The sequence below is a fragment of the Triturus cristatus genome, chromosome 11 (assembly GCF_964204655.1).
Source record: "Triturus cristatus chromosome 11, aTriCri1.1, whole genome shotgun sequence".
Classification (NCBI taxonomy): domain Eukaryota; kingdom Metazoa; phylum Chordata; class Amphibia; order Caudata; family Salamandridae; genus Triturus; species Triturus cristatus.
Window position 1 is genome coordinate 1,156,587,469 of NC_140594.1, and position 22,713 is coordinate 1,156,610,181.

The following is a 22,713-nucleotide window of genomic DNA, read 5'->3' on the forward strand; positions in this document are numbered from 1 at the left end:
GGACCTCTTGAGGCTTGTGGAAGCCTTGGACCTCTTGAGGCTTGTGGAAGCCTTGGACCTCTTGGGGCTAGTGGAAGCCTTGGACCTCTTGGGGCTAGTGGAAGCCTTGGCCCTCCTGGGATTAGTGGAAGCCTTGGCCCTCCTGGGATTAGTGGAAGCCTTGGCCCTCCTGGGATTAGTGGAAGCCTTGGCCCTCCTGGGATTAGTGGAAGCCTTGGCCCTCCTGGGATTAGTGGAAGCCTTGGCCCTCTGGGGGCTAGTGGAAGCCTTGGACCTCCTGGGGCCAGTGGAAGCCTTGGACCTCCTGGGGCCGGTGGAAGCCTTGGACCTCCTGGGGCCGGTGGAAGCCTTGGACCTCCTGGGGCCGGTGGAAGCCTTGGACCTCCTGGGGCCGGTGGAAGCCTTGGACCTCCTGGGGCCGGTGGAAGCCTTGGACCTCCTGGGGCCGGTGGAAGCCTTGGACCTCCTGGGGCCGGTGGAAGCCTTGGACCTCCTGGGGCCGGTGGAAGCCTTGGACCTCCTGGGGCCGGTGGAAGCCTTGGACCTCCTGGGGCCGGTGGAAGCCTTGGACCTCCTGGGGCCGGTGGAAGCCTTGGACCTCCTGGGGCCGGTGGAAGCCTTGGACCTCTTGGGGCCGGTGGAAGCCTTGGACCTCTTGGGGCCGGTGGAAGCCTTGGACCTCTTGGGGCCGGTGGAAGCCTTGGACCTCTTGGGGCCGGTGGAAGCCTTGGACCTCTTGGGGCCGGTGGAAGCCTTGGACCTCTTGGGGCCGGTGGAAGCCTTGGACCTCTTGGGGCCGGTGGAAGCCTTGGACCTCCTGGGGCCGGTGGAAGCCTTGGACCTCCTGGGGCCGGTGGAAGCCTTGGACCTCCTGGGGCCGGTGGAAGCCTTGGACCTCCTGGGGCCGGTGGAAGACTCGGAACTCTTGAGGCTAGTGGAAGGCTCGGGCCTCTTGAGGCTAGTGTAATTTCAGACACTTGCTTGGAACAGATGGATGGGGCAAAACTTCAAGAATTGTTTGTGGAGCTCAGATGAACATCACCATCTCTGAGACCTCCTTTCTAATTGGAGGAAGCTTGTTTTGCTGTAGATATTTAATTTTTGGGTATGCAACACATGGCTACTTATGGAAATAGGAAGTGTATTGTAACTGCATGAAGTGGTTAGGTTACTTAATCGGGGAATTGTAAACCGTGCTACTCACCTGTGAGGGTCTCGGAGAGTGGGGGTGGGGGGGCAGCTCCGAGTCAGCTGAAGAACCAGATATGAGGCTCTTTCTGAAGGTGTGCAGAGTGGGTGAGCGTCTTATGCTGGCCGGGAGCTCATTCTCGGTCTTTGCTGTGATGTAGGAGTACGCTCTTCCACCCGTTCTGGCTCTGCGGATGCGCGGGGTTTCGGCAAGGGCGAGGTCAGCAGAGCGGAGGTTTCTTCTTGGTACATGGAAGGAGACTCTTTCGTTGAGGTATTTGCGTCCGGTGTTGTGGAGTGATTTGCAGGCGTGGGTGAGTAACTTGAAGGTCACTCTCTTCTCGATGGGGAGCCAGTGGAGGTCTCGCAGGTGTTGGGTGATGTGCTCATGTAGTTGAATGCTGAGGACGAGTCTGGCTGCGGTGTTCTGGATGGTCTGGAGTTTGCGTAGCGGGGACTTGTTGGTTCCGTCCTAGAGGGCGTTTCCGTAGTGCAGTCTGCTTGTTATGAGTGCGTGGGTGACGGCCTTTCTGGATTCAGGGGATCCATTTGAAGGTCTTGCGCAGGATGTGCAGGGTGTTGAAGCATTTGGAGGCGACGGCATTGCTCCGACTGGTCATGGAGAGGGAGGAGTCAAGTATGATGCCAAGGTTCCAGGCGTGGTCCCTTGGGGAGTGTTGATGTAACCGCAGGAAGTGCTTAGGTGACTTAAAGAAGTAGGAAGTGCTAAGGTTACATAGGGAAGTTGTGATGTAAGTGCAGGAAGTGCTTAGTTTACTTAAGGAAGCAGGAAGTGGTTAGTTTCCGTGAGGAGATAGGATGTGGTCACTTACAGCAAGCCAGCACGAATCCCCGAGTCTTTCCTCTGTTGGCATGCCCCACCTTGCCTCGGAGGCTCAAGGGCTCTTTTTTAGCAAATGTTTTTTTGGGCCCAACTGCTGCATTGTTTGCAAACCTTGGAGTCTGCACAAACAGTTCTCTTGTGTTTGCAGTGATTACACCACACACTGCTTGATAATGTTTGAGGGACAGGGATCAAGATGTTTGTAAAACACACTCTCGCGCAGTCTAGAGGAGAAAGCTACACGCGTACCCTAGGATGGCCCTTTCCCTGTTGGCACCGTCACTTCCGGTGCAACACCAGAGTGTGTGTCTGGAGCTCAGTGGAGGGTCCGTGCCTGGAGCTCAGTGGAAGAGGCAGGGTCAGTGGCTAGAGCTCACCCTGTGGTCACATCCTGGAACCTTCTGCACTCATCTCTAAGGGGCTCGCGCTGGACAGGAGCCGCCGCCATCACACTCTGTTCATGTGTTTATTTACCCGAAAGGTTTCTATTGTCCCAAAAGTTTATTGCGGGTTAGGTTGTAGAAAGTTTGCAACCCCGCCCTCCCCATTAGCACAGAGTGACGTAGCTCTCCGTAAAGAGACACAAGTCCATAAGATCTACAGAGCCCCTGACCCCAAACAGCGACAGTTTCTGAAAGTTAAAACATGAAAGGGTGAATTGGAATTAAAAAGTGAAACATGTGATGGCCATTAATGTTAAGTGAACAACCGTGCGCAGGTGCACTTTAACCGACCCGTTTAATGGCTTGATCAGTATGGATTATGGGTGATAGGTTTGCGCTAAACTAAAATGACAAACCCGTATAAACAATAAACGGTTGAGAGGAAGTAACTGTTCTTTGTATCTTTTTTCACGTTTGGTTTTCTTTCTGGGTACAATGTGTGTCCTTCTCACAGTTCTGACACAGAAGGGCCCCCCTCTTTTGCTCACCCCCCTTGTTCATACACCTTATCACCAGCTCATCCGAAGGTGCACATTACATCCAGTCCCCTGCATTGGAATATCCTCGAGTTTCCCCAGAGTGAGCCTGGCCTTGGGAATCCGCGGTTGGTCCGCGGATCCACACAGGCCACTCACTGGAGACCTATAATTAGAGCGGTGTGAAGCCTGGGTGACTGAGCCCTGCACCCCACAAACACAATCTGCGTCACAGCCCAAGGGACTGCTGGGAAATGTGCAGATCAGCACTGGCGTGTCCCTGCTCCGAGTCACCTTTCAGGATTTGTTAAATGCTGTTATTAGTTTTACTGCGGCTTGGCAGTGCCTGCAAAACGTACTGTATGTGAGGCGCCTCGCTAATGCGCCAGGAGGTCAGTCACGTGCAAAATAACCCGTTGTGCAGCGCTTTAAATGGGAAGAATAAGTGCCGGTGCTGATTAAAATGAGCCGGAGGTGTGGCGAGTGGGCGGGGCCAGGAGCGAGGCTAAGGGCGAGACATGATGTAACTTAATGACTGTCTTATATAATAGTTGCAGCTCATACCAAAACGCATGAGAAATGCGTTTAAATAAACAAAGCAGGTTAACTTGTTACACAAAATGAAATCCACACACAATGATATGTTAGCATTTCCAACGCACCAGGCATTTCCATTAAAATACCTCCTGAGAGTGTTTCGATTCTCTCGCAAAAAACAGGCATCCACAAACAGGCAAACACACGGGCATAAGCAGGCACACAAAAGACTCTGGTGTGATTAAAGCCATTATAAACTCTTTACTTCTTGTGGCTTTCTTAACTGGCGCTGTCAGCGGACTGCCTTGACTCCTGTGTTTGCACAGATGCACAGGATAGTGTGAATGTGATTGACAGGTCAAAGCCTGAATGGGCCCTGCTCTGTCAAACGCAGCGTGATTGTGAGCACAGGGATGTCCTGCACAGGAGCCCTGCTGGAGAGCTCAGCTGGGGCTCGGGTCAGGGTTGCGGAAGCAGTGCCTTGGCTGCTGTAGTGACAGGCTGGTGTCGGTCTGATGTTTATAAAATAATGTGTTTCAAACAGCCAATCCTCGAGGGCTGGCTTCCACACTCACCCCACACCCGTCCATCACAGGTGTTGCCAGTCAGGTACCCGGCTAATAAAAGGGGCCAGCGCACGTGCCCTGGGCCAGTTCTCGATACTGGAAGTATGTGTCCGTGTCATTAGGTCTCGCCTACGCAGCGCTTGTGATGTCACTTTGAGAAATGCCGTATTCAGCATATAGGCATGAAGGTCCGTCCACTTTCCTCCCATCTTTTTATTTGGCTCCTGTTACTGTCCTTTGTAAATGGTGGCTTTTCATTGGTCCGTAGGCATAGTAGTCCCTCCTTAGTACCATCTTTTCTCTTGTTATAACCCCCATGAGGACTGCCCCTGTTACACGTATTGTTACTCTAGATGTTTAATTATAGGCTCTGAGCACTACTTTGTTTAATCACTTGGCATGCTCTCCCCCAAAGCCGCTTCTTTTTTAAATTTTTTTTTTTAAGTGAAGCATCGCAGCACTACTCAGCTGCACTAATGGTGGCCGCGCCTTTCTTTTGTTCTATGCGGCTCGCCGAATTAGACACGTCACTTTTTTCTATTTCTTTACTTTTCTTACACTGGCTGCACTTCCCTCTTCAGCTTTAAACATCTTTGCCTTTTCACTGTCCCAATCTTAACAGAAACCACATCAGGATATATTTTTTTAGCATTTCTTCAGTACTATGTCATTGCTTCACCAGCAAAACTGGAGTGCCAGTCCCGTGTGTCAACACTATACCACGTCTGCCTTGATTTACCCAACCCATGATCTCGCGCCCATTCACCACTACAGAGATCTGAGTGAAAATCATTCACCCAGAAAAATACAGCGTAGCTTCAAAGTAACCCACAGTCTCAATCTCAGTATAACTGTAGGGGTCATCGGGGATGGGGGGGGTCCATCAGTGGGGCAGGTCAGTGACATCAGGATGGGGTCTCTCGCTCCCCAGTTATGGGTCCCGTTTACTGCCCAACCAGTCACAAGGGGGCTGCTTCCTTTGTATTGGGGCCCAATGCACCCTTGTTACATCACCGGGTGGATTACCAGTTAGTAATCTAGGCACGCCCTTCGATGCCACGATGCTGTTACAGAGACTGGATGGAGAGGACCCTCGAGCCACCCCTGGGACTGCCAGGAGCCGAAGGGCATCGATGCCTTAACCCAGATTCACTTCCTACTGGACAACTCCGTGCGCCCTGGCAATTTTATTGGACCAGCCCCCGGGAGGCGCGAGGGGCACAAGTGTGACGCACTGCGACTTTTGTTACCGGGGGCCGATATTGCAGTACTGCTTCATGCAAAACTAGCACCTAGTAAAAAAAAAAACCAGCATTGGCAAAGCCAATAGGTCTCGCATTTGTGACCCGTTGGCTTTGCCAATGGTTTTTAGCCAAGTTGTACAGCATCCACCACGCAACTAAAGTAAAAAAAAAAAAAGAAAGCCTTTGATGCAGCTGCCCACACCACGCATGCGCATCTTGAATATGTTACAGGTGCTTTTTTTTCTTTTTCCCTTCTAATCCGAGTTGAATTAGTAATTAAAAAGAAAATAAAAGCTAGCAAACGCATGTTTTTAAGACATAGGGAGTGGAAGCAGCATCACGGAAGGTGGTGGGAACATCAGACCAACACGGAGGACATTAGTGGGCTAACAGCAAAGTAACATGGGGGCATGAGGGAGAGGAGGAATGCTGAAGCAACACGGGGGAGGTGGGCATGCAGAAGCAACGGGAAAGGCTGGGGGCGTAAAAAGAAACAGGGGGAGGCAGGAGCGAAAGCAGCACTAGAAATGGGGGAAGCACCACAGAAGGCGGAGGCTAGTGGAAGCAATGGAGAGAAGCCCACAGGCGAGCATGAGCGAGGGGCAGGGATAGGGACAAGCAATCCGGCAACAGGAATGTGGGGGAGAGACTACACGAGGGAGACAACTTAAAATGTGTGCATTCTATAGGAGTATATCAAAGACTGTAAAGAGGCCCCACACACTCTTTTAAGATGTCCCTATGTACACTATCTCAGGCAGCAGAGATGGGCAGATTTTACTGCCTCACAAAGCGGTGCTACTGTTTGTCCTCTTTTACTGAGCATGCGCAACATCCTAATTTCTGTTCCCATCGGCACTTAGCTGCGTTTGCTGGGGTACACCCTAACATCAGACTCCGCATGCTCCTAGCTGCAACCCCAGTGGAAGAGCAGGCGGAGGTTTAAGCATAGGGCGCATGGAAGTGCACAGTAACCTACTTGTGATGGCCATATCGTGTCTGACCGGAGGCGGGCACGAATGTGTTGGGGATATATTCTCCCATTTTAGCGCACAGGGCAGACTTTCGGTTTTGACATAGGAAAATGTGTTTTATCAGGTGAACTGTGCCGTTTGTCCCCTGTTCGTAGCTCTGCTTCTAAAATTTGTAAATTTGATACTTGTATAGCGCACTACTCACCCGCAAGGGTCTCAAGGCGCTTGTACGAATACCGCTGTGGAACCCATCCTGGCTTTCCCTGTGAGGCGTCCACTCCTGGGCACCCCCAAGGTGGAGGCCAGGCATCCTTAGCGTTGTGGGGGCCGTTGTGGAGATTAAGCAAGCTATTGCCCAGAGTTGCAGAGTGGGACTCCATGATTGGAATAGGCACCGAGGCGAGAATTATCAGGTCCGTGGAATTTTTGAGCCCAAGACCCGCCGAGGCAGGGAATTGAACCCTGGTCCCGGGCTAGACCTCTGCATCAGGGTCTGCCGCTCTAATCATTGAGCCACACTTCTCCACGTTCATTCGTTCTCAACTTCTGGGAAAGTGAAAGTCCGAGAACCACAGCCTGCACGAGGGGGGGAGAGACACTGTGTGGGAGACAAGTGCAGGAACACTAATTAAAACCAGATGGCCCCTGCTGGCTCCCAACAGCAAAACACTCAGGGAGTAAACATTTCACAAGAAGCTGGGACCTCCACACGCCTTTGGCTATTGCGTACTAAAGACCGACGCAAAGGCCAATCGCGTGTGAGCACCACAAGCACGAGCTTCTACAGAAGCTGAAGTGATTCCAAGAGGTCTATTTCCTATGCAGCGCATGCGTGGTGCCATAGGCTCGACCTAAAAAACAGACACCACCTCTGTAAAACCAGCACCACCCTTTCCGGCTTACAAGGGTAGGCCCAGTGCCCGGTATGGCCAGTCCGGGCTCTGTGTGGCCCCAGTGTGGTGGTGGTGGTGGTGGGGGGCGGGGTTTGGTATCTGGGAGGAACATTGTAACCCCTGCCTCCACGTGTGCCCTGTTCCGTTTGTGAACAGTGTGCTCTCATCATTGTATACTATCAGGTCACACACCTTCTCTTGGAAACGCTGAAAGGGGTGGGGGAGGGGTGAGGGAGGCTCAGTGAGTCTCACCAGAGGCCAGAGGCCTGTGCAGGCTGGAAAGGTGTGGGGGAGAGGGGAAGGCAGGGTCAGTGAGTCTCACTGGAGGGCAGAGGATGGAAGGGGGTGGGGGAGGGGTGAGGGAGGGTCGGTGAGTCTCACCGGAGACAGGAGGCATGTGCAGTCTGGAAAGGGGTGGGGAAGGGTCTGTGAGTCTCACCAGAGGCCTGTGCAAACTGGAAGGGGGTGGGGGTGAGGGAAAAAGTGTTTTCTGTGCAGATCCCATCTTGGATTTTAGCTTCGTCAGTGGCTGGGGTCCACTGGATCCACCTGGCTCAAACCTTTTGTGCCCGAAATGTAGCGGATCCCCAAACTCTAAACCTGCAGGGAGTCCGTACTTTAAACGACATTAAATGTTAAGCCATTCTTCCCCAGCCAACCCTACTGCCTAGGCCGCCCACATCTGCTTTCTTTACTACTTGGTCATTCCGATAGTAATTTTTCAGATGTTATTTTTCCCCCCTTCTCCCATGTACTCTCTTTGGCGCCAATTACTCCCATGTTAACTTCTGGCCTATTGATTTTTACTGGAAATGCTTCAAGGTTTTTGATCTTTTAAGCTGTGTGTAGGAACCCGGGGTCACCAGGCCCTATAGGCGGTAGCGTGGCGCGAGCCGGTCGGGCAACCAGAGGGCTATGTGTTAAGCAACCATACACCACACGCTTCTCGTGGACTAGGAACACACACAATAAGGGACGCCACACCGTTCAATTATGCAAATACTTCAAGTTTATCCAAGTTTAGTTGGTCAGATGCAGTTCAGGAAATAACAAGGTAATACATGAATCATAATACCATCATAACATTACATTCGACACTCTGGGTGATACTTATGCAGTGCCTAACCTTGTTCTAGCGCTGTGCGCGCTTACGTAAAGTCTTTCCCTGAACGGGCCGTCTAACTAAGCATGATACTTGAACGGGGACACATTGGGCTCACTAACATGGCGCCTGTGGAACTGAGCGCTCCTCGTAATCAATGGCCCCTAATCCTGTGAAGTAAAGCATATGAAACAAAGCGCTACGCGCAACCATTTGTAGGTAATTACAGTCGAGCAGAGCATATAATACAATACGTTACTCGTGATCCTGGTGTAGAATTTCCTTCGTGCAGAACATAAAACACAATGCGCTACGCGCATCCCTTAGCATGTAATTACTGCCGAGTAGAGCATATAACACAAGGCGCTACTCGCATTTCCTGGCAAAACAATTACTATCGAGTAGAGCATGGAACACAGTGCGCTACTCGCATCTCCTGGCAAACAACTTCGTTCGAGTAGAGCATGTAACACAAGGCGCTACTCGCATTTCCTTTTAAGTTGATCACTATCGAGTAGAGCATATAACACAAGGCACTACTCGCGATCGCGGGCATGTGAATACTTTCGAGCGGAACAGGTCATACAGTGCGCTACTCGCATCCCTTGTCACTCCAGCGGGGGAAGCAGGGTCGGTGGCGGGAAGCGCCACACGAGGGTAATGTTAGTCAGTTCCTTTAGGCGGCTTCCAGCGGGGAGACTGACGGGACTTGCGGAGCGGGTCCCTATGCTCCGGTGCAGTTCACTAAGCACCGCTCTCAGTCTTACAGAAGGGGGGACACGGACAGGATCCCTCGGCGGGGTCTCTCCGTCGCGCAGGCAGGGGAGGGGATTCCCACGGAGGGGACGACCCGGGCCAAGTGCGGTGCGGTTTCCGGACCAGCAGGGGGCGCACCAGGGGGGATCTCGGCCTCCGGGCTTACCTCCGTCTCGGCGTCAGCAGGCGTCCGTCCTCACGACGTTGGGGGAACTCGGCCCCGACCTTGCGCACCTCCTCACTCGGCTGCGACGGCAGCGACGGGGCCCCGGGCTTCTCCTGGGCCTCGCGACACAGCAGGGCACTCCTCCAGGCCTCCAGGCCGCAGCGGTGAGCGCGCTGGCTTCGTCGTCGCAGGGGGGGGCTCAAATTAAGGATGGGGTAAAGTGCTCAGCGGAGCACGCTGCCGGGGGTCCCAGACCAGGGTAGGAAGCGCGGGGGTCACAGCGCTAGTACCTGGTCGATCCCCGGTGTCTTGGCAATCGGCTTAGTATTTTGTTCACTAGAGTAGCTTGGACACGCAGTCTCAGCTCTGGCATTCAAGGCTTACAGCTCGCTCTTGTCATGCAGTTCCAGTTCTTGAAGTTAGATTTCAGTTCTCAGTTGACAGATGAAGTCTTGTGGCGCAGATGTATCTGGCGCCCTTAAGGGGTTCTGTTACAGGGGTAGGGATGGAGAGGGCGACTAGATCCTTCCTAGTCAGGTTGGCAGAGAGTCTCTGGGTCCTCCTACTACTGGGCAAGATCAGTGGGATTCACAGGGCACCTCACTCACTTAAGAGGCAGTACCTAAATCCTGTCACTCTCAGAGGCATAAGTCCCTGGCTAGGCCCTACCGCCTACACTCCTGGTGGATTCTTCCAGCTCTGCTTCACCCCAATGGCCAACTCACCACAAAAGCTTCCCTCCCACTCTTAAGTAGCCCTAGGTCAGGTGACCTCTAGCCAAGGCGGCAAAAGTAAAACCCCACCTCCCTTCTAGAAGGTTCCAGCTTCTTCCAGGAGCTTCCCCACTCTAACTATGGGACAAAAAGGCGGGCTGGTATCGCAACATTGTTGTGGGTCCCAGCCAGCTCCTGGCAGCTAGGGTGCTACTATCAAAAACGACCACCCTGCAGTAGCAGGGGTCTGTGGCAGCCATCTTGGGCGAAGTAAGCACCTGCACCTTAACATTACAAAAACGAAAAAAATGAGGGAAAAAGGGCCAAGTCCAACACTGTGCTTTTACATTTTCTTATTTTGTTGCATTTAGGTAATTACATTTGTACTGCTCTCATAAAGTCCCGCTTTGGACCATCACATTCTTCTCCTTTCATTGTATTGCTGCTTGTGTCCTTGGCTCGCTTTAAGCACTTCGTTTGGTACAGATTCACTAAACATAACCGCATGCTGGAGACGAATTGGGGATGTTTATCTATATAATGGCTATAGTTGGTGCCCTATGAGTTCGGTACATTAACATATGCCCTTGTGTCATTTTCTTTCCCCCCCCCCTTTTTCCTTTTTCATTTACAGATGGAATAACGTCATTTTTTAATAAAAGAATGATTGAAAAGGAGCAGCTATCTGCCCTTTATTACAATTAGGATAGGGTAATACCCATTTCCTAAATACACCAGGGGACGACATAGCCCTGAAGAAAGTCCCAGCACCACAACAGTGGGCGTACGAGGACCGAAACATGTTGGCCCAAGGGTCTTAGGACCATAACATTCCATTGGACCCTACTGTCTTTGAATTTTAATATTCCCGTTAAACCCAAGAATAAAGGGAAACTGGGGTTTAACTGTGAACTTTTAATCTTTATCCCCTGGCCTATGATATGATCTAAGAGCTCCCTGGAATATTGGTTGAGCCCACCACGACTTGTAGTGGTCGCGGTGTCCCGATGATGAAGCATGACACCACTAGGGTGTGTGAGGGAAAATAAATAAAAACAAAGGTTTTTCCCACTTGATCTTCCACTAGTAAGAGCTTCACATTGTAATCTTCCATCTAATACCTCTAGCGTCATGATAAAAAGAATCAGGGAAGTACTATAAATTGTATTTGATTCGCTTTAAGCATCCCCAAGGGATCCCAGCCGGTATTTTTAGGCTCCGGAGAGCGCTAATAAGACAAACTGAACACGAGCAACTCCAGCTCACCCTCCAGTTGTTTCTATCTTTTTAAACATTAATATGACCTAGGACGCATTCCACAGCGTATTGGTCAATCCTTCAGATGTATCATCAGAAAGCCTTCTCAGCATTTTATTTACATCTCCATACGTGTAAGCATTGCACGATTTTATTTTTATCAAACTAATTTACACAATATGCTTTCAATAAATCCTCATCAAAATTGATTTACACAATTCATCATGCCCGTGCCCCTGAATCCATTCATTCACACATGTATACTCTTTCATTATTTTACATAACATCATTAGTTCACTGACAAAATGAACAATCCCCCGATGATTGTGCAGCATCTTGTGTGAATTTATCGCACGCTCATCGTCCCAGTCCAATGAACATAAAACTAGTTGTTGGAGCATGTTTCGGCACCTATTGCTCCCATTTTGTTGCCTTCTTCAGGACCAGCTTTCATTTAAGATGCCTACTACTCTGCGGAGCTCAGGGCTCCCTTTATCTCCTATGCATGGAATCAACATTTCCTAAACACTATTTTCATCATAGATCTTTAAGTATTAGATCGTACAAATTATCTAATAATAATGCCACCCCCTTCGCTCAAGTCATATCTGTTCTCAGAATAACTAAACAGAACCACCATAAGGAAAAAACAAAAATACATATGTGAAGCCACAACCCACCAATAGTTGTGCAAAAATTAAATCATAAAGATATCAGTAAGAAAATATATACAGCGAGTGAAAAACTGAAATAACGATGCCCTAACATTCACAGAGATCACACACAATACTTACCTCACAAAGTTAGTCATGCTTAAAAATAAAAAAAGCACATTCATCTGAAGACCTCACGAATATGGTAACTGTGTCCCTTGCACGAGAAAGACTAACTTTGGCCCCTGTCGACAAGAAACACATAAATGGGCAGACACCAAGTGTTTCACCACCTGCGTACATGAGCCCTGGGGGCTGGTGCAGTTACCCGGGTACATGAGCCCTGGGGGCTGGTGCAGTTACCCGGGTACATGAGCCCTGGGGGCTGGTGCAGTTACCCGGGTACATGAGCCCTGGGGGCTGGTGCAGTTACCCGGGTTCATGAGCCCTGGGGGCTGGTGCAGTTACCCGGGTTCATGAGCCCTGGGGGCTGGTGCAGTCACCCGGGTACATGAGCCCTGGGGGCTGGTGCAGTTACCCGGGTACATGATCCCTGGGGGCTGGTACAGTTGCCCGGGTACATGAGCCCTGGGGACTGGTACAGTTGCCCGGGTACATGAGCCCTGGGGACTGGTACAGTTGCCCGGGTACATGAGCCCTGGGGGCTGGTACAGTTGCCCGGGTACATGAGCCCTGGGGGCTGGTACAGTTACCTGGGTACATGAGCCATGGGGCTGGTACAGTTACCCGAGTATATGAGCCATGGGGCTGGTACAGTTACCCGAGTATATGAGACATGGGGCTGGTACAGTTACCCGGGTACATGAGCCATGGGGCTGGTACAGTTACCCGAGTATATGAGCCATGGGGCTGGTACAGTTACCCGAGTATATGAGCCATGGGGCTGGTACAGTTACCCGAGTATATGAGACATGGGGCTGGTACAGTTGCCTGGGTACATGAGCCCTGGGGGCTGGTACAGTTGCCCGGGTACATGAGCCCTGGGGGCTGGTACAGTTGCCCGGGTACATGAGCCCTGGGGGCTGGTACAGTTACCCGGGTACATGAGCCATGGGGCTAGTACAGTTACCCGAGTATATGAGCCATGGGGCTGGTACCGTTACTCGAGTATATGAGACATGGGGCTGGTACAGTTACCCAAATATATGAGCCATGGGTCTGGTACAGTTACCCGAGTATATGAGCCATGGGGCTGGTACAGTTACCCAAGTATGAGCCATGGGGCTGGTACAGTTACCCGAGTATATGAGCCATGGGGCTGGTACAGTTACCCGAGTATATGAGCCATGGGGCTGGTACAGTTACCCGAGTATATGAGCCATGGGGCTGGTACAGTTAACTTTCACCATCATGGACCAGATGTGGCGCTTCTCAACAAACCGATAGTGTCATGCTAAGGATTTTGGGTGCCGCTGTTTGGAACACCTTCAAATTGTATTACCCATTTCATTCTTATTCAAGCTGGTATGGTGGCAAGCTTTACACACACTTTAACAGGGCCACGAAAAACAGATGAAATATGTTTTAGCCCGAGACTCTAAAAATGCTTAAGATGACACTATCAGAAGTGCATGTGGGGAGAGACGTTTAGAGGGAGGAATATTATAGACAGAGGTTTAATAGAGAGAGATTTCACTTTCCCAGGGGGGTGCTTGGCAGGGGGAGGCCCTGGGCCATTGCCCACTTCGCTCAAGTCTTAGCCTCTGAACAGATATCTGGTAACAAGGTTTGTCTCAACCGTATGTTTGCTCGATAAATGAGGGATATGTAGTACAAACCTGATATGTCTCATCTTGGTATTGCCACGCAACAGAAGTCAGTTAACCAAGCAGGGACCTGCAGGTACAAACAAAAAGACAACATTGTCTGAGTACAAAGCACCTGTATTTATGGCAAACTGAATTAAGACTCCTTCCGCTCATAGAGATTGAAGACGTGCTTTGAGGTTCTCACCTCATACCTTCTGATACCCCCACTTTGCTTTATCCTCCTAGAGCTCATTACAAAATCCAGAGCTTCGTAGCCTCTTGTACCACATGGAACCTAAATTCGGCACTCTTGGAGTGCGCTAACCCCGGCCATGGGTTTCAAGTGCCCAGACCCATGCTTGCTCTTCGGTCACTATACGTCCTGCTTCCTTGCCTAAAGTGGTCCCGTTGTGCCGTCGTACGGCTTGTACCTCCCTCGGTAAAACTGTGCATTTGTTGGACAACACAAATGTTGGGATCATGCCAGTCTGATTCCGTGCACACTCGGGATAGGTTGGCCTATGTCCCTGCTAGCCACAGTGCACCATTCTCTACCCCAACCCTACAGGGCAACAAATGTGTGTGCAATCTCCAAACATGACAACCCTGACCCACAAGGAAACCATAGCAACCGATCTAGAACCTTTTCGTTTGGACTCTTATTCATACCCAAAGAAGTACACAAGAAATACTCAGCAATATTTATTGAAGTTTTGTGATTCTTGCATAAAATAGGTGTGCTGCGGTGATTAGTAGTGTGAAACAGATTAGCACAATTACAAGAAAAGGGAAAAGGATGAACATTTCCACCATGCTGCTCACAGTGAAGATACGCTGGCAAACAAGGACTGCGTATAGTTATATTCCTACCTAGCGCTCCCTCACCTAGTCTTGCCTGGGCAAGTGATCTGCCAAATCCCTGCCAGGGTGGACCAACTCCTCATTACCTGTGGGTAAGTGTCATCAGGCTGCCCACCTTGGGGTGGAGCTGGACATCTCTCGTGTTGGTACGCAGGAATCAGCTGAGCTGGAATTCTGACATGTGGTAACCCCGCAGTGTAAGCTGAGTGCTCCTCTGGCTAAACAAGGAAGAAGTTGTGTATTTATAAAAATAGAACCCATGTGGCCATGTTGCAACCCCTGTCAGGCCGTAATTATTTGTTCTAGTTGGACAGCGTTGTCGCATTTCGCAGTGAACTTTGTCCAATGTACTGAATGATCAAGGTATGATGATAGTGTGCCTACAAAGTGGAAATGTAAGAAATGCAGATTCAGAGAATGCTATCCTCCATGGTCATGCATGCATTTGTTGTCAAAAGTCACTGTGTGTAAAAGAGAAGGCAACCTACGAAACAAGGGCGTGTAAAATGGCAGCATTTCTTACTGGGCCTGTCCTGAGCACGTGACAACGCTCTTTCTTCCATAGCATTGCACCAAGCTAGAACACCCTCTTTTTCCTCATTAAATACTTCCCTGTTAATCGTCCGATCCCTCTTCTTGGTATACGGTTTTGTTCTGCTTGTCCTATGATGACCGGTTCTACTACTGTGGCCGTTGCCGAATGGTAAAATATTTGTGCATAGACCGCCTCATTGCTCAGCCAAAGAATATGAAGTAACTTTTCTTCACTAAAGGTTAGAAGCACACCACAGTGATCATTGGTGAAGGTAAAAGCCTGATCTAATTTCCAATATAATAAAATACCTGCCTTAAAGTTGTAACGCCCTGAACGTCTCGGGATCGTTTAACAGACACGATAATGAGAACGCAACCACTTGTGAAGGTTTAGTTATTTTAATGAAGGCAAAAATAATACAAGGAATAAACAAAGGTTATAGTCACTGGAATCCTCCAGGCTAAGTACGTTACCAGCCCACAGCACGGATGGTCCTAGCCGTCCTCTGCATATACGCCGATCCTGGCGTATGCCAACAGAGGGCAGAAATGAAATGGCCGACAATGCCAATCGGTAGGCTGTGAGGGGCACGAAGAGTGTTGGGGAGAATCGAGGAGTCAGGGAAACACCCAGCCGGGGTCTCTACCTGAAGGGAGCAGCCGCTCAACCTCTTCCTCAGACTGCACCGGGACGCGGAGTCACCTCCTGGTGATGCGTCACCGATACCCCAATCACAAGCAAAGAAGACTGAACCGAGAGCAGCCGCTCGATCGATCCTGTGGACTTCCGAGTCTGTAACGCGGCAAACACCTCCTGGTGTGCGTTACAGCTGGCAGTCCCTGTATCTCTGGTCGGGCTGGGAGTTACGACTCCAACCAGCAAAAGCGCCACTGCGCTTTGACTCAGCCGAGTCAAAAAGCGAAGCTCAATGGTTATCCGGTAGAGCTTCCGGGTCCTTCACAGGTGACGATGGGGCAAGACACGGCCCAGGGAGTAACGACTCGACCTACCTCCATTCTTGCCTTACTGGAGCACCACTCCGGAACACTGCTCTTCACTAAGCAGGTACGTCGGTGTAAACACAATATCCGACAGCGTTGTACCTCCCGGTTCCTCCCTTTATAGGGCGTGTTTTCCTTGAGTTATGTAACAGCTCTCCTGTTTACATAAGGGCGTGTTTTCCTTGAGTTATGTAACAGCTCTCCTGTTTACATAAGGGCGTGTTTTCCTTGAGTTATGTAACAGCTCTCCTGTTTACATAAGGGCGTGTTTTCCTTGAGTTATGTAACAGCTCTCCTGTTTACATAAGGGCGTGTTTTCCTCCCCTCGCATGACAGGAATTCTTGACAGTACATCCTCCCTCTCAGCGGCTCCCCACGGGTCCAGCGCTGGCAGGAAAACGCCGATGGAACAAGGAGACCAAGCGCGGAGCATGAACACCTTCAGCCGGTTCCCATGACTGCTCCTCCGGGCCATAGCCTTTCCATGCAACCAGGTACCACAGCTTCCCCCTGCGCCATTTGGACGCCCGTATGCCCGACACTTCATACTCCACCTCCGACTCCACGCATACCGGCCTAGGTGTCCCAGACGGCTTGGAGGGCGCTGGTTTGAGCAATGATACATGAAAGACAGGGTGTATCCGCAATGACTGGGGCAAGCACACCTTCACGTTCACGGGACCCATACACTTGGTAATTCGATAGGGGCCCATGTACTTGGGATGGAACACACTGTTCTTTCGAAACCTCATGTTTCTTGTGGATATCCAGACGTAGTCTCCAGTGCGGTACAGTGGCCCGGGCCTTCTCTTCCTGTCTGCCGCAGCCTTGTATCTTCTCTTGGCCTCCATTAGGACAGCCCTTGAGCACATCAACATGTCTTTTATGTGTGCCACCCTGTCCGCTGTGGCGGGAATCCTGTCCTCTCTGAACGGATGTAGAAATGGCAAGAACCTGGGATGTTGGCCATAGTTGCTATAGAACGGAGATGCCTGTGTGGAGCTGTGAGTGGCGTTGTTATAGGCTATCTCTGCAACCCATAGCAAGTCGACCCATTCTTCCCTGCCCTGGTCCACAAAACATCGCAGATACTGTTTGAGCGTTTGGTTCAGGCGCTCGGTTTGGCCGTCCGTTTGAGGGTGGTAGCTGGTGGACAGGGCGGTCTTAACATGCAGCGCAGTGCACCAAGTCTTCCAGAATTGCGCAGTAAACTGCGACCCCCGGTCCGACACGATCACCCCAGGTAATCCATGCAGTCGTACCACATTCTTTAGGAGTAGTGACGCCAATTCCCCGGCCGTAGGGACTCTCTTGCAGGGGATGAAGTGCCCCATTTTCGTCAAGTAATCCACCACCACCAGTATTGCCGTCATCCCCTGGTCTACCGGTAGGCCCACCACGAAGTCCAGTGATATGCTATCCCATGGTCTATCCGGGGTCGGAAGTGGATGTAAGAGCCCTTGGGTTCGGCCATGGTCGGCCTTCATGGTAGCACACGTAGGACACTCCTGTCCCCACCTCCTGACATCCACTCTCATGGTTGGCCACCAGAAATGCCGTCCCATGCTAGCCACCGTTTTTTCAAAGCCCAAATGACCTGCGCATGGAGAGTCATGGCACCAGATGAATGCTTGTTTCCTTAGCCTAGGCGTGGGTATCAATAGGCACCTACCCTTCAGGGGTATCCCGTCCTTCAGCTGCCATTCTCTGTGACTGAGGAGCCACCTCCGCCATGCGAATGACCTGATGCCTCTCTTTATTCCCCTCAGGAAAGTATCCGGTTGGATAACCCCCAATACCATCCTCGGGGAAATGATGGAATGCTCGGTCGCAGGCAATGGTTCCTTAACTGCAGATTGACGGGACAGGGCGTCCGCCTTCCGGTTTTCCGTCCCCGGCCGATATGTGATGCGGAAGTTGAACCCCGCAAAGAAGATCATCCACCGCAGCTGTCTGGGAGAAAGGTGTCTTGTGGCCGTCATGAACTGTAGGTTCCGATGGTCCGTGTACACCGATACCACATGTCTTGCCCCCATCAACCAATGCCTCCATTCGGTGAAGGCGTCCTTGATTGCGAGAAGCTCCTTCTCCGCAATATGGTAGTTGCGTTCGGCGTCGTTGAGTTTGCGGGACATGCACGCAACGGGATGAAGCACCCCTGTGTCGTGGTTGCGTTGGGACAAGATAGCCCCCAGCGCCACATCCGATGCGTCCGCTTCCACCACGTAGGGGAGATCCGGATCGGGGTGAGCCAACACCGGCGCCTTACCAAAGGCGCTTTTCAGGGCCTCAAAGGCTTTGTTCGCTTCAGGGGACCAGACAAACTCCTTGGACTTCCTCAGTAGCTGTGTGATTGGGGCCACCAATCCTGAAAATCCATCTATAAACCGCCTGTAAAAGTTGGCGAAGCCAATGAAACTTTGGACGTCCTTCACGCTTTGGGGCACCGGCCATTCTTTCACCGCCTTGATCTTTCGTTCTGCCATCTCCTGTCCCTCTGGACTCAGCATCACACCGAGGAATTCCACGGATGTGACGTGGAAGTCACACTTGCTGAGTTTACAAAACAGCATGTTTTCCCTCAGCTTTTGGAGCACAGCTTTGACGTGGTGTACGTGCTCCTCCACACTGGACGAATAGATGAGGATGTCGTCGATATATACGACCACGTAGATATCCAACTCCTCTCTGAATACCTCATTCAAAAAGTACTGAAAGGCTGCCGGGGCGTTGCACAGACCGAACGGCATGACGAGGTACTCAAAAAGGCCGAACCTGGTCTTAAAGGCGGTCTTCCACTCGTCTCCGTCCCTCATGCGCACCAGATGGTATGCCCCTTTCAAATCCAACTTGGTGTAGATACGAGCTTTCTTGACCTGTTCCAGAAGTACACTGATGAGAGGCAAGGGGTACCGATTCTTTACGGTTATCGCATTCAATGCCCTAAAGTCCACACAGGCTCTCAGCTCCCCATTAGCCTTCGGGATGAAGAAGAGTGGCGAGGCGGCCGGAGACTTGGACGGGCGGATGAATCCTAGCTTGAGAAGTTTATCCAGGTACCCCCGGAGATGCACGTTTTCAGGCTCCGTCAGGGCATACAGCCTGCCGCTGGGAACGCTGGCCCCTGGCACCAGGTCGATCTGGCAGTCAAACTGTCTATGTGGTGGTAGCACTTCCGCCTTCACCTCATCAAATACATCCTCAAAACTGTGATAAGCCTGGGGGAGAGCCACATCTTTTTCTGCCGCTGTAGCCACCGTCTGACTCCCGCTCTCATCTGCGTCAAGGGATTCCGTTCTTATTCCACAATGCAGGATGCAATACGGTGACGTCAGTTCGATGCGATGTGTTGGCCAATCCACAGAGGGGTTGTGTTTCTGTAGCCACGGCAATCCCAATATGACGCCATATTGGGGCGCTCGGATGATGTTAAAATCGATTTGTTCCAAATGGTTCCTCCCACATCTCATCGGAAGGACCCCCGTGTGCTGCCCGATGGGCCCCGTCACCAATCGCCTTCCGTCTACAGCATAGACGTCTTCGGGTACAGCTTTGGGAAGAAGCACTAGCCCTAGCCTGCATGCCTCGTTGTGGTCCATAAACATGCCAGTGGCCCCTGAATCCACCATGGCCACAACGGGTATCCACTGGTCATGCACTCCCACGTGCACCGTGAGAAACAGGTGTCGTTGTCCCTTAGTGACCGAGTTGGAAAGTGAAGGGATGGATGAGTGACTCCGAGATGCCCCTTCTCTGGTCTTGGAGTCCTCTAGTTTTCCGCCGGTACGTCCACCACGTCTGTTACCGACCGGTTGGCCCGATAACGTGACATCTTCGGTTTGGCAGGGCATTCACGTACGTAGTGGCCTTTTTTGCCACAATATAGGCACAATCCTTGTTTACGGCGTGACTCTTTCTCCGTGGCTGTGAGGCTCGCTCGTATTGCGCCGATGTCCATGGGTTCTCCCTTGGATGCGGTGGAAGGTTCAGGACTTCCCACTGTCACATAGGATGGAAGGGAGTTTCCTTTTCTCCCATGATCCCCCTTTCTTTCACTTAGCCTATGTTCCAGCCGTAATACCAGGTTGATAAGGCCCTCACATGTCTTGGGTTGTGGGTCAATACGAGCCACGGCGTCCTTGAGCTCATCGCACAGCCCGTGATGGAAGAGCGCCGTCTGTTTAGCAACAGGCCACTTGGTTTCCGCAACCAGCCTTCGGAACGCGTTGAGATACTGCACCAGGTCGTTGGATCCCTGTCTCAACTCAAGCATTTCACGGTCCGCCGTGTACGAGTCAGCCCTTCTGTCGAAGACTTTCAGGAATTCCTCGCGAAAAGCACCCCAATCACATAAGATGGGGTCGTCCCTGCTCACCAGAGGTACGGCCCATTGTGCCGCGTTTCCAGCCAAATAGGATATAAGGAAAGCCATACGAGCCTGACTCGTGGGGAACGCCCTTGGTTTGCACGATAAATGTAGCGCCACTTGTGTGAGGAATACCTGCACTGTGTTAGGATCCCCACTGTACCTCTCTGGTGTTGCCAAGGGGACGGCTACCGGCATTTCCACTACTACCGCAGGGGTCTGGTTCGTGAGGGAGGTGCTGGGCATGTGCGGGTCCAATTGGATAGCATCCAGTCTGGCTTTTACATCGGCTGTTTCTTGCCTGGAGGCAGCCAATTCAATTTGCACGGTCGCTAAAGCAGCCAGCACATCATCAAGTGTTGCCATGTCTGTTATCGACCGGGAGACAGTTAGTGTTATTAAGGTCGGATATTTTGTAACGCCCTGAACGTCTCAGGATCGTTTAACAGACACGATAATGAGAACGCAACCACTTGTGAAGGTTTAGTTATTTTAATGAAGGCAAAAATAATACAAGGAATAAACAAAGGTTATAGTCACTGGAATCCTCCAGGCTAAGTACGTTACCAGCCCACAGCACGGATGGTCCTAGCCATCCTCTGCATATACGCCGATCCCGGCGTATGCCAACAGAGGGCAGAAATGAAATGGCCGACAATGCCAATCGGTAGGCTGTGAGGGGCACGAAGAGTGTTGGGGAGAATCGAGGAGTCAGGGAAACACCCAGCCGGGGTCTCTACCTGAAGTGAGCAGCCGCTCAACCTCTTCCTCAGACTGCACCGGGACGCGGAGTCACCTCCTGGTGATGCGTCACCGATACCCCAATCACAAGCAAAGAAGACTGAACCGAGAGCAGCCGCTCGATCGATCCTGTGGACTTCCGAGTCTGTAACGCGGCAAACACCTCCTGGTGTGCGTTACAGCTGGCAGTCCCTGTATCTCTGGTCGGGCTGGGAGTTACGACTCCAACCAGCAAAAGCGCCACTGCGCTTTGACTCAGCCGAGTCAAAAAGCGAAGCTCAATGGTTATCCGGTAGAGCTTCCGGGTCCTTCACAGGTGACGATGGGGCAAGACACGGCCCAGGGAGTAACGACTCGACCTACCTCCGTTCTTGCCTTACTGGAGCACCACTCCGGAACACTGCTCTTCACTAAGCAGGTACGTCGGTGTAAACACAATATCCGACAGCGTTGTACCTCCCGGTTCCTCCCTTTATAGGGCGTGTTTTCCTTGAGTTATGTAACAGCTCTCCTGTTTACATAAGGGCGTGTTTTCCTTGAGTTATGTAACAGCTCTCCTGTTTACATAAGGGCGTGTTTTCCGAGTTATGTAACAGCTCTCCTGTTTACATAAGGGCGTGTTTTCCTCCCCTCGCATGACAGGAATTCTTGACAAAAGTACCTCTGAGATTTAGGTATATAAAGAACTTAAGTTCCTCATTAAATACAGGTTACTGTCACACCATCACATGACCAGAGGCCCGCATCAGGGGGTAGCTATTCCCAAAACACAGGAACGTATGCATCAAAAGTGAGTCAATAGCAATTACTGGACTATGTTCTCCCAGCTGCTCTCTCCGTTCAGACCCCACTTGAAGGTCTTAAGGGTAAAAATCCAATAAAGTTCTCGCACATTTCATTTTTGTGACTCCCAACAATCCTCTCTAGCGTTTACTTTTTCCAAAATTAGCTATTCATGTTGCATCAAACTGCTGCTCCTGCAGTTGGACACATCCTTGAGCACAATGTTCACTACTTTATATTCCAGATAATCAGCAGTGACTAATACCACCCTCTCTTGATGCCCTTTGCCCTTTGCCTCTAGGGTAACTGTTCTTTATGGGTTTTTTGTTTCAGAACATCAGCATTCTTTAGGGAGTTACTCATCACTGTGCAGTTTCTGCTAATCGAAGGAATTTGCCAAATGCATACATTCTCTCTGTGAGGAGGAAAGCAAAAGAAGTGGTGAAGGATGTTTCCTGCTGGGGGCTTGGTATACAAATTACCTGAATAATCCATTGTTGTAAACAATCAGTATATCAAGAAAGGCAACTGTCTTTGCTTCCCTTATCGGTAAACTTTACATTCTCATCACAAAGATTGATCCAGAGTATACACTTATCAGATAGTTCTTCCTTCCCCTGTCGGATGAAGAAGAGACCTTCAGTAAACCTTGACCAGCGTCTGATATGCTCCGCAAACGGGACAATATTTGCAGCACTCGGAGCACAGGGCGCCCCCATGCTCGTTCCTTTAAATGTTTGTACATGTCATTAACAACATTCAAACCTGGTCATTGCAGGTCTTGAAACCCATCCCCACTGATCTCTGAGGATTGTTGATGTTGTCCAGGAATCAATGCTTTTTTT

The 22,713-nt window shown here is 50.9% G+C and overlaps 1 protein-coding gene across 1 annotated transcript in view; it reads left to right on the plus strand.

The window, feature by feature from the left end:
• Window positions 1-22,713, plus strand: part of LOC146788628 (putative cation-transporting ATPase 13A4) — a 633,494-nt gene that overhangs the window by 149,245 nt on the left and 461,536 nt on the right. The gene's annotated exons all lie outside the window — the stretch shown is intronic.